Source organism: Fukomys damarensis, unplaced genomic scaffold (assembly GCF_012274545.1).
Source record: "Fukomys damarensis isolate Sample0158 unplaced genomic scaffold, DMR_v1.0_HiC HiC_scaffold_33, whole genome shotgun sequence".
Lineage (NCBI taxonomy): Eukaryota > Metazoa > Chordata > Mammalia > Rodentia > Bathyergidae > Fukomys > Fukomys damarensis.
The window spans coordinates 9,569,173-9,587,960 of NW_022900945.1; the positions used below are offsets into that span (position 1 = coordinate 9,569,173).

The 18,788-nt window shown below is 37.2% G+C and overlaps 1 pseudogene; it reads left to right on the forward strand.

Annotated features, from left to right (window-relative positions):
• Positions 1–18,788, forward strand: part of LOC104848996 — a 266,524-nt pseudogene that overhangs the window by 91,034 nt on the left and 156,702 nt on the right.

An 18,788-nucleotide genomic window follows, 5' to 3' on the forward strand; every position in this document is an offset into this window, starting at 1 on the left:
GGAGTGCTTTGGTTACTATTGTTTCAGGTATTTTCTTCAATCTTGGCTGAGCTTTACAAAGATTTAAAGTTTAAGAAACATGTTGGATTTATTTAAAAACCCTCTGGGATTTGCAGTCATTCGTGGATTAGTCTGGGAATTTTTATCTTTAAGTTCAGTAATCAAAAATAAGAAAAAGCACCTTTCATCTACCTACCCACTCAAGCAATCTTTCTTTAAAAAGACATTACTAAACATTTACTCTCTTCAAACAGAAAGACAGAAAGCAAACCATGTTTCTTTGTTTGAAAGTGTCCTTTGTCTAAATCTCTGGATGAGACAGTAAGTTGGAGCACGTAGACTACTATTCATACATTCAGTATTCTTAAAATAAAGTATAATGATACTTACATATTTAGTCTTTGCTATTTGGTCCAAGAAAAATATAAACAGCTAACTGAAGCAAAAACACAGGTATATACACATGAACTCCTGCATCTGATTCCTTATTTCTTTGGTTCATAGTTACATTTTCTTTGGTAGGAAGAACATCTGCATCCCTGCAGATAATTCACCAAGTGCATAACCTACCTTGAAGTTTATTGGTTCTGTTGGAGCATAATAATAACATTAGTGGGACTGGGGATGATTAAAGCCAAATTATCAATTAACAGAAGGTTGCAGTACATTCTGCTCCATGATTTCCTTCCTGGTTCTCACAAACTCTTACAAGTCCCCTCAATGCCCTGCGTACAGACTGTGCTCAGCTACTGACCCATGCCATTGACTTTCTCTGGCTTCGAACAAAATGTGAACAAAGGAACATATCATAAAAAGTAAGAAAATCAAAAGAACCAGAAACATTCTTCTGGAAGAAAGGTGTCTTTCTGAGCTATTCATTAATAAAAAAGATTCAAAGATTTTTTCAATAACAGCCTCAGGAGGAAAAGTTCAGGGTCCTTGTTAAAGATTTCCTTTGGCATAAAATCTTGCAAGACAAAAATAAAAAGAGTAACAGAAAAGTTGTCAGTAAATATAACAGCTACAAGAACTAAATCAGTGTTTGCTAATCACTACATGATGGTTATACAAGTAGTAGTAGTAAATTATGTGTAATTTAAATTATTATTACCCTTTCTTACTTTCCCTTCCTGTCCTTTATTAATTTTGAAAGAAATATGTTTCTTTTTTTAAGTTCTTTAGGTTCTACAGAGAAATCAAATAATAAGTAAACTTGGACAAAGGAATCATATAATCAAACAAATAGCTATAGCAGTAATACAGTTGTTTTAGTTCTAAAATATTGACACAAAGCCAGATCCCAAATTTAACAGTTTGGTATTCATTTATTATTACTTTAATCCTGTAATCTTTGACTAGTTAACTAAACTGTAAATTATTCCATGGTTTGAACTCTGTGCATGTACAGTTTATTGGTCTCGGTTTTAGCACTTAAAAAAATTTTTTTTTAAGGCACGGAAAGGGATGCTCATAGTGAGATGGATTATGCTTTGAGGTTAGGGATTTTATGCAATCTTGGGTGTCTCCTAAAGACAGGGGATCAAGAATGTGTTTCCCATTTTAGTGGGTAACTTTAGAATGTAAACCATTTGCACATGTTTGAAGTTTAGAGATGTGCTACCCATATAATAAACACTTAGCAAATTACTAAGAGGAAAAATAAGAAATAAGTACCTTTATTAAATGTATAATAAGTGACAATTGCCAGCTGCCTTACTGTTATCGGGCCCTGAACCCCTTCAGCATCTTTGCAACAATGATGTTCCTATACCCTTCATTACTTAAAAGGCTTTGCCACCTCTAAAGCCAGCGCAGTGGTGACAAATACTGATAATGTGATATTGAGAAATGAGAGTGCAGCAGTCACTTGGTTGTTAAGAATCAGACACTAACTCTTGCCAATTTAAACATAGAAAGAATATGCTAAAGACTATCATGCAGTAATCAGAAGACACAAAGCCAGCCCTGCTAGATGCACATCGACTTTGTACTTCTGGAACCAGCATTGTGTGACAGTGATTCTGTGATGGGAATCGCAACCATTGGAAATCAAATGGCACTACAGCCACCACAACCACGTGGCCCGGATACGTTAGGCCTTGCTTTTGCTTATTGGTCTTTGGTCATCTGCAAAGGCCAGTGATGCTACTGTGTTTTGATTGGAGGTGATAGAAACCCAAAGCAGGGCACTGCCTTGAGAACAAGAGAAGAACTACTACATATTATTATAGGGCAACAGGCCCTAAATGGTCACTGTCTGCCATTCTTTTGCCCTAAAGGCAAAGGAGTCTTGGAAAGTACATTTTCTGCTGCTCTGACAGAACATGGTTTTGTCTCCTCATCAGTACCTGCAGTCCAGGGTACTCCCAGATAACGTAAGATGCTGAGAAGCTGGCTGGCCTAAACAGAAGAACAAATGCCCATTACCTGTTTAAAGCAGCATGATTCATGAGGTCAGCCTCCTCTAAAATGTTTTCTAATTCCATTCTTTGAACAGTGTGTTGCAGAAATTCTCATGAGAATCTCCTACACAGTGTTATAAACATAGACATTCCCAGGTTACACCATGACCTCCTAAACCAAATCTCTGGGTTTGGTGCTTTTGTCAGGATCCAAAATGCTTAACACTGCTTCAGAGTAAAATAATCAATTTGGAAGGGGATACTTATGGAAATAAGGCTACAAGTTTTTGGAATGGTTATTGATTTTCTGAACTACCCCATTGTATAAGGTAGATTGGATTAGATGCATTCCATTGAATTTGTGGGATATAGAAGAGAGCCTATTTAATGTAGTAATAGGCAATGGAATAGAATTGTAACTTTTTACTTGGTTTCACAGTAGTTTCCTCTATTATTATCATTCAATGGCAATTTCCAGGAATCTTTTAGCACTTAGAAAAAATCCATGACACTGTAAATATGAAGGCAAGGCTGAAAACACTAGGTTCCAGATACATTTTCTTTTGCATTCTTGCTGATGACAGTGAATGCTCAGGATAATGAAGACCGTGTCCCACTGCATTTCGGTTCTCTCTTTGACCATCAAGTGATAGTTAAGTAACTGCTCCAAAGTGACTCAGAAGTCCAGCCTCACGTTGTTAACATCTGTGGAGACACATCTTTGCACCTGTGAGTGTCGTGCAGAGCTCCCTCAGTCTACCATAGCATAGGTACCCTCCTAACAAAATATTTTCTTTAGATTTAGGGCATGGTGCAATGGCGAATTTGAAGTCACTAAGGAGATCATTCAAATGACTGGAACAGAAAGTATGACTAAGGAAAACACCCTTAGTGAGACAGCTTTTCACAGGTGAAAGAATATTTACATGCACTAGCCACTGAACTTCGCTGACACACTACAGAGCCTGAGGTTGTGTACATAGAGCAACAACAAAGAGTGGCAGATGTGCGATCGGAGAGCGATAGCAGAGGTAGAGCAGAGGATGAGGAGCCCAAGCTTGCTGCACAGACGAAGAGGGAGAGGCAGATGCTGCAGTCAGCACAACAGAAGGGGCTGTAGCCAGATGATGTGTTTCTGGCTGCAGCCACAAAGACAGGGACTGATGTTTCCAAGGCAACTGGTGTGTCAACATCTGCAAGTGTATTGCTTCTATTCCTCTTCACTTTGTGGAAAGCTGCCAAAAGGGGCTGCACCCATAATCTTCCTGGGACAAGAATCTCATTACCAGAATTCATTAGCATCACATGTGACACATTTTTTCCTTACTACTTGAAACTTCTGTGCAAGTGTGTTCACCTAAGACATGCATCTGTCAGCCTATAAATGCCTCGTCAGGATGGCCACTGAGATAACTAAGAAAGTGTGAGGTCTTTTTTGGAATCTAGGAAAGCCCTTTACAGTGTGCCCTCAAAGCCCACTGATTGGAAAAGTTGCAACCAGTGGAAAAAGGTAAAAGAAAGAAATTATTTCTAATAACTAATACCTCAGAGCCAAAGCTCCCTAAAATATCCAAAAGGAAAATGAATGATTTATAAAATTTAAAACCTGCCTGTTTAATGGTTACTATTTTATTATAAAAATAAAAACATAGTAATTTTAAGTTAGTGATTCTTGAATATAATATTGTTTTCTTACCTGTTATATATTTCATAACCAGCTTGCAAGCTTTGAAAAGTATTTGGGACTCAATTGTTTACATTACGTTTGTGTTGCAGTGGTGAATAGAAATAAGGACAACCCTTTCTTCATACTAAACTAAGCCTGGGCTTCCACCTCAACCATGGATCTGTTAAATTTCACTAGGAGTGACAAGGTTTTTTTAATCAGTCGAAGAGGAGTGCCGAAAGAGAAGTTAGGCTACATTATTTATATCCATTATCTCACTTAGTCCTCATGAAAACTATCATCTTGGAAAACAACTAAGTCTTCCTTTGGCTAGCAAATAATGTATAAAGGTCTGCTAACTCCAAAATCATATTTTTGTGTATATATTTATGTTCTACTACCAAAATATTTTGTCTGTTTTTTCCATATTTGGTAACATAACCGAGGCAAGGACTCCTCCGATCATACTCTCAGTCAAAATGGATCAGTGGGATCTGTCCCTGAAGGGTAAAATTGGCAGAAATGATGTTTGCTTGCTGGCATTCTTTTTCCCTTCAGGTCATGACTGTTGTGGCTAACACCTCAGGCTAGTTTTCTTATCATTTTGCTACCCCATCCACAGGAATTGGAAACCACTGTAGGTCACAGAGTAACTTTCACCTCCAGAAGCTTGTCTGTATGACATTGTGAAGTGAGTCAAAAGTGTAAACCCAGGTATTTTATTTTTTATAGGGCTGTGGCCACTAGAAATATCATATTAATATTTTCATATGTATGCACACATGTATGGGTAAACACACACATAGTATTCAGAGCTATATTCAGAACTCATCATTTTTCTTTATGTAATCACCTTGAAAAGAAACAAAGTAATGCAGACAGTGGACTATTGTATATGTAGTATTATGGGTCATATTTTCATTAAAATAATAATGCTATTATATACTGCATTGAGATAGTGGGTTTTTAGTCATTCAGTTATTCATGAAAGATCTGTTAAGGACCTGCTTTGTGTTAATACTGGTAAGAACATTAAGATGACAGGATCCCTTCACTTCTGTTGTAAGGTATGAAGGTAAACTGAGATAACTCCCTTACCATATACAATATAACAAGGCCATAAAACTGAACTAACAAGGAAGCAGATCAGAAATGACTTCCGCCTTTGATTCATGAGAAGACTTCAGACAGAGAACATAGTTCAAAATGTCTAAAGGTTCAGTGGAGGTTCATTAAAAAAATGACTTGGTTGAGGACATCCCGAGAAGTAGTAGCAGGACCCAGTGAACTGCCTCTTCTAGGATCAGGTCCCTGTACCCTTCCTGTAGTCATAGTCAGGTAGGGCTCTGCAATGTTAGCTCCCTCAGGCCACCCACCAAGTACCTCATAGCTCTCCAGAGTTTGGAAGTAAATTATTGGTAGGGCACAAGTTATAGCAAAAGGAGAAGTCTGAGAGAAACACAGGAAAAATAAATTTATATGAAGTAATAGTAAAAAAAAAATATCCAGTACCCATTAAGAATGTCCATTATTTATCATATGCAAAATAATTTGTATTTATCTTATATTTTCAATAAACAATAGAAACGAAAGTTTTCATTAAATACCTTCAACAAATCTAGTTTAAAATTTATCTCTAAAAGTCATCTGTCTTTGGATTCCAAATTTGTTAATTTTTCCTCCCAATTGAAAAGAGCTGATAAGGGACTTCTTCTGTAGCTTGTAGTCAACCCCATAAGCATTAATCCACTTGAAACTTCAGCAACCATGTGACAAATGGGTAAGGGGTTGTCTACTGTGATGTTATATAGGTGGTAAAACTAGAATTTCGGAAGTCAAAGAACATGCCCCAGGTCCTCTGGCTGAGTGTAGAAGAACTCTGGATTTTGAGTCCACACATAATACTCCCTTAGTAAAAGGTCTGCTCTGAGATCCACTATTTCTGATCAAGAAAGTCTTCAGAGAGACATCAGATGGTTTTTCTAGGGAATAATTTCATATTTTAACCTGAATTTGAGAAAAGCTCTCAGGAACTGCCTGCATTTGTCATTTAATCATCCTGTAGAGTAATTCCTAGGTTTAAAGAAGATCTAATATGACAGGAAATACTTACTAAAAATACTAAAAATTTGACACATTTTATATGCCCTCTTTTTTGTGGGGGTAGTACTGGTGATGGAATCCAGGACCTTCACCCTGAGCTATATCTCTGCCCTTTTTTTGTTTATTTATTTATTTTCAATTTTGAGACAGGGTCTTATTTAATCACCAACTTGCCAAGGTGGACTCAAACTTGTGAACTTCCTACCTTAGCCTCCAAGGTGATGGAACTATGGTTGATCATCTCTATGCTCAGTTTCATGAGACTATGTTTGGTTGTTTTTCATTACATTCTTTTATTCACTCCTTTTCTTCTCCTTTCTGTGTCTTTTTTGATCTTTTGTATAAATATCAGCATCTAGAGTGACTGGAGATAAAGCTGTATTGGTTTCCAAGCCTGTCTTAGCAAACTACCCAAGGCTGAGTGGCTTAAACAACAGACATTTGTTGTCTTACAGTTCTCGAGGCTGCAAAGACCAAGGTGGGAGTAACCCTGACTTTTCCAGGAACTTGCTCCTTGGCTTGACGATGGCCACCTTCTAGCAATGACTCACAGGGACATCCCTCTATGTGTCAGATGTGTCCTAATCTCCTCTACTCATAAAGACAGCAATCTAATTGGATTAGGACCCACCTTACTGACCCAATTTTAACTTAATCACCATTTTTAAGGACAGTGTCCCTGAGTGTAACCGTAGGCTGAGGTTAGAGAAATTCCATTTTTAATACTTGGAAGGAGGCACAATACAGTCCATAACAAGGGCTATTTTTATTTTTATGCTTTTGCAGTGCTTGTACGAATGGCAAGAGCATTGATCTGGTTAAATTTCTTCTTGATAAGATTGTGGTAAACATCAATCAGCAAGGAAGAGATGGGCACACAGGTAAGAATGTGGTGAGAAGGTCATCGGTTCCCGGTCCTTGTCAGTGCTCCAGAGCTTCAAGGTGCCAAGAAGGAAAGGGGCTTTGAGAGTGTGCAACCTCCAGGGAAGAGGTACTTTATAACTGACACCATTTAGAATTGATAGTGAATGGTGGTGATGTATAGTGCGGGGGGTTTTGGTCAGTGTCAGTGTTGTGTTAAAGATTTACAATCAGCACACCCTCTTACGGCCTAGGCCAGGCAGAACTGAACATACCGCGTTGCTCTTGGTTTGGTTCTCAAGAAAAATTGTGCTTGGCACCTTACTAACATTTGTTCTTAGTAATTACTGCGAATGGTAAAATGCTAGAAATTGAGCAAAAGATAATTTATATAGGAGATTCATTAAAATAGAATACTTCTTTTGCTTAAGATAGCATCTTATTTTCTTAATAAAAAATCATTCATTCTCAAAGATATCAGCCATTGCTTTCTACCTCTGGAAACAACACTGTTATGTGGTTGTGACTGTCTTTTGAAAATCAAAGTGCAGTTTTCTTCTTTCATGCTTTTATTGTGTTCTGTTATAGGATTACACTCTGCTTGGCACCACGGTCACATTCACCTGGTTCAGTTCTTACTGGATAATGGGGCTGATATGAATCTAGTTGCTTGTGATCCCAGCAGGTCTGGTGGTGAAAAGATGAGCAGACACGTTTGATGTGGGCTTATGAAAAAGGCATATTTTTTAATCATTGCATTTCTATACTGACACACTGAACTGTGTGCAAAGATTATGTCAATGCATGAATAATTCCTTTGCTTGTGTAATTCATAAACTCCCACTTCCTCTGTAGATTGTATTTGAATCTTTGGGGATTTAGATCAAAGATTCCAGTAGACCATCATTAGGGAAAGCAACTCAGGGGCTATGATGAGCAAGAGGCATTCTCAGTATTGGCACATTGAGAAGGGAGTGAATGGAGTATTGCATTTCTAGGCACTACAGGACCAGAATTCTGATAGGTGACAATAGTAGGGAAGACTTAGAGCTAGTCATTATCTCTTTGAAAGGAGAATTTTGATATGAGTTGAAAATTTTTAAAACATAAAAAAACAAAGGAGTATTTGTTAATCAAACCCTGTGGGTGATGTGTGTGCTTAAAAAAAGCAGGAGGGGAGCCAAGGTTAGTGCTTAAAGTATAGAAAAGTTGGACACAGAGTGGTGAGAGCTCAGGCTGTGGTGTGAGGATGCCTGGGTTTAAATCAAGCCATGTTCTTTGACCTTGTGCAAGTTATGGAGCCTTGCTGAGCTCTTGCTTCTTCATCTGACAAGGACAGATAACAACAGCTCCTACTTCACAAGACTGTGGATGAGGTGAGAGTATATGTGCAAATTGCTTAGATCAGTGGATGGCATAAAAAAATCCTACCTAATAATTGGTATTTTAGTAGTGAGTAGTGGTATTAGATCAGAAATAAAGATGTCTGATAACAAATTCTTCATTTCCAGGAAGAGTACTGCAGTCATTCATAGAAGAAACAGTATTTTTGTCACTGGAATAATGATATGTTGTGCCTCATAAGTGAGTTCTACCTAAGCACATGATCTCCTAAGGACGTTAGATTTTTTTTCAGATGACATGAAACTGTACATATCATCATTGAATTATAGACTTATAACTGAATATTATAACACATCAAACTTCTCAGAATCATTTGCATTGTTATTTTAACTTTTGATGACTAGTTTGCTTTTTAGGAAGTTTATGTAAAGAAATATGTTTCTTTTCTTGATTCTAGAAACAAAAGATCATGCTGAAGAGTACAGCAGATAAAAGTACAGCAGATGAAAGATTTCTCAGGCTACCAAGTTGATCTGAAATGTTTCTACCTGAGTTTAATGAATAGAAGCAGGGAGCTCATATAATTATAGAGACAGAAGAAGGAAAAATATACAATTCAGAAGAGGGCTAGTGAAAAATGACATGGGAGCTATTTTAATAAAGACAAGTGAACAGACATGGCAAGTGAGAGTTAGATATAGGTTTGTGATCTATTTTTACTTTTTTGAGTATTAAATAAATGCAAATGCACACAGCTTTGCACATATAATATCTATATGGCTCAATGAAGTTTTACAAACTGAACCCACCCAGTCTCCAGATGATAAAAATGGACAGGACAAGAACTCTAGAAGCCCTACTTATATTTTTATCCAATCTATCTGCACAAAGATGGTTCTAATGCCTCTGGAACAGTTTTGTTTCTTTCTGTCCTTTCCTGTAGATGAATACTATGTACTATTTTGTGGCTGGCATCTTTTGGTCAGTAATTTCTGATACCATCTATATGGCTGAAGCAAGTTATGTATCATTCATTCTTATTGCTGTATAGTACAATATTTTTTTTTACTACAGTGTATCACAATTTATACATTCTATCCATGGGCATTTGGATAATTTTCAACTGGACAATTTCAGCCTTCAACTTGCTCAATTAAGCAATTTTCAACTTGTTAAGAAAACTGTCTGAACATTCATCCTGTGCACTGTGCTTATCTTTTGATGGATATCTGAATGAATTTCTATTAAGTATAATGACCTTCTACTTTGTATCAAAACAATTCTAAGTAGTAGAATTTATATTTTAATTATCAGTTGGAAAAAAATCTTAAATATTCTGAAGCTTTGGGAGGCCTTACTAAGTTCTACTTACTTAACACATTGCATTTATTCAAGAGATTCTCAGACAGCATCTCTGAAGAAATGTGAGTTTCAGAGTAAGTCTGTTTACAGAGCATTAGTCTTCCGGAAGGCAGCTCAGAAATTGCTGCTGCATCTATCTCTTCACAGGGATTGACTTTGTTTGTTTTTAGTTGATTGAGAGCGATAGTTGAAAACTGGTTTTACTTTTACTTTCTTGTAGAATTCCACACCTTGCAAAACAATGAATCATGGTATAAAGTCCTAAGATTTCCTTCCAAAGAACAACAAAAATCCTTTACTTTATGGAACTTGACCACTGATCTTTTCAACATACTCTATATTTGTCACCTTTATTTGTTCAACTGATGTGCCAGGCATTAGTGTTGAATTCCATTATTACTATGAATTTTAACAATTTGAATATTAGTACTCAGGAGACAGAGGGATATTTTGCATATGTTCTAGGGCAAAGCAAGTCAAACTGGCAAAAATGACTTTCTTGCTATTTGTCCTTGCTAGAGAAATATCACGTTATTTTCATATGTGAAGAGAGGATTGAAAGGGCCTTATTGATATGTCAACACCATCAATTTCTGTGTTTTTTGAATTTTTAAAATGCCACCCATTTCCCATGGGGAGAGAATCACCAAATCATTTGACATGGCTTACTGAAAATTTCCCTCAGTAATTTGGAAATGAAGTGGAGGAAGGACTAAAACTCCCCTTAAGTTCCTTCTTTGTAGAACAGAAATGTTCAAGTGGTTCCACTGAAGTTTATCATATACCCCAGTCCATCTCAGGAAGAAACTACAGGGAGACTGCAGGACCATGGTCTATCTGAAAAGGAATAGTTTTTGGTGCTCAGTTTGTATAACTCATTCTTGTCTACCCTCTTCCGCAGAAAATTGAGGAGTCTTTCTTAACATGTATTTCTGAGTGAGGCTAAGACAGCTTTTACACGACCCATGTAGTTAACTCTCTTTCTGCCAACACCCGGGGTTGCTTTGGAGTCCTGGACAAGTTATCCGTTCAGTTTTGGAATAATTTCAGAAAAGAGTTTTCTCACGGTTGGTTTCTGTGGAATCAGGTATGATGAACACTTTCTGTTTACATAGCCCTTTTAGCCTAAGGCGATCAAAATCAATCTTGGAAATCATTTTCCTAGTGACCTTGATTCTACACAGGAGCCTACTGGTTAAGCTTCAATATTTCTCTGCTAGACTTCTTAGTGCTTCAATTTTATAGTATTTAGAGTTTTTCTCCTCCCCAAGTCTCCCCCCTCTCTCAATTTCTACTATTCCATCTGAAAGTATAGCGATAGCTGTCTCAGTTGCTTGGATTTGTTCTGCCCTTTCCCTGGGGTACAAAGGACTTGTATGAATCAATTTAAATTGGCCAGAAGAAATAGCCAGCAGCCTGCTTATGTTCAAATCCTCTGCCCTAATCACCAGTATGGAAAACCCATTGAAAAGACCTACACATAATCTTACATCCATTGCATTAAAGATGAAACTGCCGAATTGAAAAGATCTCAGCCAATTAGAATTGAACACATAGCTCAATAGTGTGTCTGACAGTTAGATTTGAAAAGGCTGCCTTTGACAAAGAAAAAGCTCCTTTATGTCAGGCTGTTTAGGGTCAGAAAATAACCCAAACTAGAAAGAGAACTAAAAACTTCTTATTTGCTTCAGTTCTGCCACCAGTTAAAGTAATTTCCAGGAGCTTCTATCCCAATATCTAATTATCCAGAATACAACATTTGTGTACAGCACATGAGCTCTAATTCATAGTGACAAGGAGCTGGAGTTGGAGAATTAGTGAATAAGTGAGCAAAAACAATAAAAACCAAGGCTCCTGCTCCATGATATATACTTTGTTCATTCCTTTTGACAAGTGTAGTATGGTGTGAATTATTTATAGTAAATGTACTATAGTGTATTCTTTAAAAGTAATGAAATCTTACAGTCATGAGTGTCTATGGATTTTAGCCAGTAAAAAAATAACTGCTAGATGAAGGTAGGGGAAGGACAGAAAAACTAGTTCCATAAAATTATTGATAAACTTTTCACCAATGGATTATAAACTTCCAGGAAATTTGTGTTAATCTTTTACCTATTTGGAGTTCAGTTAGGCATAGTGAACTTAGTTTAATGTGCTGAACTGAACTGGGAATGAGGTATAGGAAGGGTTAATAAAAGATTTAAATAGTATTTCAAATCCACATGTGATTTTTTTGATATTATGGATTACCTTTCTCTATATTAAATGTAAATGAAAGAATAGTAACCCTCCCTAGAATGGGAAGAATTTTTATTGTTGTAGTGTAGGGAAATAACTTAAAATTTTTTTGAACTATAATAACTGCAGGAATCTTCATGCATAAAATGAATCATAGAAGGAAATTTATATTCACTAAGAACTTATTCTGTATGTATGTGTATTTTAATTATCAAGCTGGCACTCCTACTTGATGTTATCTTTCTATCATAAAGACTTTCAGGTTTAAAAGTGTTACCTCTCACTTGCCAAAGCAAGAACATGTATAGAAGCTATAGCTTTTACTACCATACTCTAAAATCAGAGAAGTCTAAGCTCAAATTTCCACTCTTATTACTTAACAACTGTGAGCAAATTATTTATCCTCTCTCAGTCTTCACCCCCAATTTTAAAATGAAATCAACAACTACTTTACACAGTACTGATGATTAAGGACAAGAAATTCTCAATAAAAATGGTGATAGCTATTCTTGTTAAGCACAGAACAAAAGTTTATGATGTCTACATAAATCCCAAATCCCATGTTCTGACCTAACACATAATATTCTTTAGTGTACAATAAGAAGTAAGGATACATTAGGATGATGGACATACTCTATAACCTGCTAATGAAGAGTTCATACTCCTGCCAAAAACCACTTGACAACTTGACATACAGAGAAGTGTGTGTTGTTTTGTTGTATTAATATTTTTTACTTATGGCTCAAGTTACACTATTAATTTTAAAACCGTAGAACTGAAGCAAAATCAAGATTTTGAAAATCAGTATTCAAAATACTTTGAAAATAATTCAGAACCACTATTCTAATATTTGTGGTTTCATGCAAATATGTAAAACTATTTTAAAATTTCAATATTTTAAAATTGCAAACCTCTTTATGACAGCAGTTTTACCTCATGGTGTTTCTGACTGTGTTGTCAGACCACTTCACCAAAGAACTCCTAGATTCCTTCATGTAGATATCTAAGAAATGTGTACATGTCAGAATTAAACTTAACATCATTTTGTCCTGATCAGTTTGTTTCTCCTGTCCCTTATTCCCCTATCCTTTAATAGCATCACCATTCACTTTATCGCTTAATTCATAAATCTAAAATGATGCTGGACTACTTTTTCTCCCTCACCGCCCCCGCATCTATATGTAGTCAAAAAGTTTATTTTACTCTATAAGTACATTTTTAATCCATCCTTTTTATTTATTTTTACTACAACTACTTTAATTCAAAGCCTTATCATCATTCTCCTGGTCTCTTTTGGGCACCTAATAACTATGGTTTTCTTTCTTTGTTGGTTGGCTTTTGTCTTCAGCATCTTTTGGATCTCTTTTTCTATCTGTAGTCAGAGATGCACTCAAGGGGCAAAGAAGGCCATATCATACCCTGTCTTAAACCTTTCACTGACGCATCATCGCCTGTAAGAAAAAGTGCACCTTCTTACAGCACTCAAAGGCCCTCCGCTGTGTGCACCTCTTGCCTCCCAGACCCAATGCAGAGTCACAGTCCTGACAGTGGTGAGTCTGCCTGACACAGGCATCATCACATTCACTGTCTGGCAGTGTCCTGCAGCGTGAAGGGAAAGGACTCCTTCATCTCTGTACAGGTCATGTTATCCCATCTTTCCAAGTCTTTTCTTACACAGTCCTCTCGGTCTCCGTCCCTTCCGTTCCTCCCCACCTCACCCCACTCTTTTAATTTGATTTGTACTTAGCCTTCCAGACTGGGTGCATCATCCTCATCCCTGACGGTGCAGCTTAACTTAAACATCCTTTCTCATTTATATTTCGTCATGTGTCATCTTTATATCCATATTTACCATTTTATCCTGAAACACATTATTGCCTATCAAACTGTAAAGTCAATGTGAGCAGGCATTTTTGGCTTATTTTGTTTTCCAAAACTTGAAATTCAGTGGGTGACTCCTAACGGATGCTCAATATTTGCTTATTGGAATAAAATGAGGTAGAATGTTAGATATAATATTCTATTCCCTATTTTATTAAATGATATCTGGTGATTTAATGTTGTCAGGAATACTAATTGCCACTATTCTATTGTCACTGTAGTTATATCTATGAATTGCATAAGTTGTTTATTGATTGTACAATACTAACATTCAAAGAAATGGATGAAAGATTTTTTTAAAATGTTCTAAAACTCTTTTTATTCATTGAAATGGTATCTCCCTGGCCTTAGGAAGTTCATATTTCTAGCTGAACACACAGGACAAAAGTAAAAAGATAAACAGAAAAATATCATAAAATAAGAAACTCTATTAATAAAGTAAACAGGAAATATAGTGATGAGTGAAAAATTCAAGGACACCATCTGAACTTAAGTAGTCATGGAAAATGTCAGTGCAGATGCCCCTAACAGATGCATGATCAATAGTTTTTAAAGCAAAGGAAAATAGAATGGGAAGAAGGGAAAAAGAAGGAGAGTGAAATAACTTAGTTGTGTAATCTTGGCAAAAACATTTTTGCTTATTGATATCTCCAGGGGAAATACTTCTAGCACTGTTGCTTAGGCTTGGCAATGAAGAGGCAGGAATATTGGGTCAAAGGGGACCTGAGCTCGTTCTCTATGACACCTTTCAGATTGAAATCAAGAAAACATGTGGTAAATTAGGAGTTTTTGTTGTTTCTCATCTGAATGCTAGTGTGAGGGGCCAGAACTGTCAGGAGAAGGGTAAACATCAGAAGTCACCCTCTGAGCTGAGGATTTAGCTCAGTGGTGCCACTATCTGCCTTGCAAGAGCAAGGTCCCAAGTTCGATCCCCAGTACAAAAAAATAAAAAGTAAAAAGTCACCCTCTGACCTCATATTCAGTGCTGCTGGAAAATGAGCATTTAACATGATAGGAAGGGAAGATATTAAAATATCAGAGGGGTCCGGGGATTTAGCTCAGTGGTTCCACTGCCTGCCTTACAAATGCAAGGACCCAAGTTCAATACCTGGTACCAAAAAAATAAAAATTAAAAATTAAAAAAAATATCAAAAAAATCTCATATATATATATGTATATATATACACACACACACACATATATATATATATATATACACATATATATAATTGCTATAAATTTTTCTTTCTTTAGCTGGGTATAAAGGAAGGCCCAAGCTGCTCCTTCAAAGATCTGGGTATGTGGGACATAGGAGGTGAATAAGGATTCCTTTTCTTCTGTAATCAAGAGCAAATCTTCATAACATCAGAATCCAGAAAGGTCTCCAAGTCACAAAATCAAGAAGATAATGTTGGTACCAGTGGAATCTTCTTTTAACCCCCAGATCCAACATCCAGTTCTTATAAGGGATGAGAATTAGCCTTCATTAAGTCTAAGCTGAAATGAAGGGGATGGAAAGAAACACTCGAAGGGAAAAATTGTACTTCTTAAATGATTAGGAAACCTCTGCTGCGTCCATGACCCTCGTGCAGATTCTAAACTGTGTTTATCCTTTTGGATTAACATGTAACCTTAAAAACTTAGATTTTGAGGTAACACTAAGTTGAAAGTTAAAAGGTTTGAAGGGGGACTATCACAATAAATGTAAGCAGCGAAGGAACACAAATTAAAGGGAAAGCATAGAATCTGAGGAATGCACACAGGGGATCAAGAAATGAAAGACTTCAAGCTGGCAGAGGAATAACATTTCCAAAACCTTCAGGTGCTCCAGTGAGTAGTATTCTGAAAGTGCAAATCATTATTATAACTGCATTAGGCTAATAACATAGCAGTCTCCTATTTGGGTAAAATACTTGGATGTAGATAGCAAATTCTTAGATGTAGGGAAACATTTTATTTAATTAGTGGAAGCTAGAGTATCTCTAGATATGTCCCATTAGTGGGCCTTGGCTGTTTGAATGTACCTTTTATCAGCAGTTTGGCTTAACAAGTCCTCTGTTTATTGCATTCCATCAAAGTATCTTCCTGCTTAACTCCTTGTGTCCAAGTGTCGGGGCACTGGGCCTAGTGGTTCTCAGATTGTTCAGTACTTCCTTAGTGGCTTGTTAGAGCAGCTCTAGTTGGGGAGTGTTTCGCATATGTGGGTGCCTGTGCCCACAGTTAGCAGGAGGTAGGAAATCAGGCTGTGATGCTTTCCAGAGCTCAAGGAGCCCCTTGGCATTTCCCTGGCAGCCTCATTCCTATCATCAGCCAGAACCCAGGCACTCATTAGGCTCCTGATGAAAAGCATCCCAAAGAAAATGCCAGCAAGCTGTGCCACTGTGCTGGCAGGAAATTAAAACTGCTCAGAGCAAGTGGAGCCAAGAGAGCTGTTGATATGAAAGGTAACGTCAAGGGTGCGATCGCTGACTCACACAGGCATTCCAGATTCCGGATGCTGGATACAGCTTTCTGCCTCACTGGGGAAAGCACGGGGCTCTCTCCTCTCTCTCTCTCTCTCTCTCTCTCTCTGTCAGGCAAGGTTTGTTCAGCAGAGGGACTAGAAAGACAGGGAGGTGGGCTCTGTGAGATCAACTTCACTATGCTTGAATAAATTCAAGGGGTTTGGGTATGTTCTCTGCCCTGAAGAAGTCCCTCCTAGGAAAACTGAAAATGAGACAAAGTTTTTGTTTTCAATTTTTGTATTTTGTAGTTTATTTTTCTGGCTCCAAATTAAATACACCAAAACTACTACAGAGTTATGGAGTCAGAGTGGAGCTAGGCAGACAAATACTCAGAAACAGTGAATCTGGCAAGGGACAGGTAAAGGGATACTTTAATTCTAAAGAGATTTTTGTTGTTGTTAATCTTGCTACTTTTATTCTAAGGATAAAATGACCCTCAGAGGAGGAAGAAGAGGTGCTCAGTAGAAGGCACCACCAACACACAACCAAGGCACAGGAAATCTGCATTAACTGAGTATAGTAGACAGAGTGATCATCCCCCCAAGAAAAACATCCCAGACCTACTCCCTGGCACCTGTGAATATGCTGCCTTACATGGGCAAAGGTGTATGAGGTAGCTAATCAGCTGACCTTAAGGAAGGTTTTCCTGGATTATCCCACTGAGCTTACTAAAATGGCAGAGGCCCCCAATGTGAAGTAGAGGCAGAAGTAAAGGTCACGGTGATATGAAGAGGACTCAGCAGACATTGCTTACTTAAAAGCTGTATGAAGGTGCTACAAGCTGAGGAATACACCCAGGGAATAAGGGTGATCTCTAAAGCTGGAAAAGATAAGGAAACTAAATCTCCCTTCGGGCTCCTAAAAAGGGATGCAGCCTTGCTGTCACCTTGATAATAGCCTAGAGAGTCATGTTAGATTTCTTTCAGAACTGTAAGATAATAAACTTTAATTGTTTAAGTCATTAAGTTTGTGGTAATTAACAAAAAATAGCAATGGAAAATGAGTACACTGATATTTAGATGAATTATCTGAAGTTCTAAAAAGGAGATTCCAAGTTCATTTACAATTCTCAGAACAAAAATATAAGGCAAGAAAGCAGTGAGAAAATTCAAAAGGTAGCTTTATGTTAGAAGTGTAAAGCATGTCACTCACCTTATTTACATCATTAATCTTACAAGGGTATATCATCATTCTAATCTATAGACGAGGACTTTTCTAGAAAAAGTAAAACAAACTATGTCTTCTAACTCATTAAGATGCTTCAGTAGTCCCCCTTCTGACTTACAGCAAATTCCAAGCTCCTTATCCTAACCTGTAAAGCTCAACATGACTGGTATCCAAAGTATGGGCCACTGATCAGCATCCCCAGGGACCTCATTAGAAAAGGAACACACAGGCCGTACTAGGGATCTGTTCAGTCAGACTCCCTGGGGATGGGGCTCAGGAGTCTGTGTTTTGTCTTGTGTTCCCAGTGGTTCTTACACACAGTGAAGAGTTTGAGAAGCACCATTCCATGTGATGTGCACTTACCTACGTCAGCGGCCAAATTGTGCCACTTACCTTGTTTGCCATCCTTCATTGTGGCCTTCTGTCCTGCCATGGATGTATCATGGCTATGCCTATCCTGGGGCTTTACATTATCTCTGATCTCTTCCCACTCTGATCTCTCTCGTTAGAAGTCTGTCTGCCATTCAGATCTTGAAGTTTCCCTCATTGAGAGCATATAACAGTTCAAAGAAATAGTGCTAATGGGATTCGTCCCCATTATCCCACCATAACCTATGCCAATTAATTGAGAAAAGGAGAAATGGATTTGTTATGAATAGAAAAATAAAGATGATAAGTGGACACCCTCAATTGTTACTAACTAGGTGAATAGTTGATGTGTAAGTTTTGTTGCAAGTTCTATCAATTGTAATTATAGCACTTTTTATTTCTTAAATAATCTGGTACTGCGATTTTTTACTTACAGGAACCTTTTAGTTCTAGTTAATATGGTAACTTTCCCATCTGATGGCCTTGTCTACACTCTTCATCCAAACTGAGACTTCATCAGAAAGCACTATTGCTGGCACGTACCCTACACCTTAACTTGGTGTGTGTTGGAACAACATTAACTGTGCACCCTTTGTGATGAATAAACACGTCTGCTTTTTCAATGAATGTTATTGCTTTTCACATGTTTCTTAGTAAGATCTTAAAGTTAACTTTTTAAATATAAATTAACTTCAATAATTATTTTTGTGGTAAATACACAGGATAATATCAAAGTTTAACTCTATTGAAAAATCAATGCTTTCCTCAGGTGAACATTTAACATTTTTAGGAAAAAAAAATGTCCCTACTGTAAGTAGTAAACCTCAGAATATTGATGGTGTTATATAACAGAAATATACTTTTTAAAATAAATGATTTTTTTATACAAAG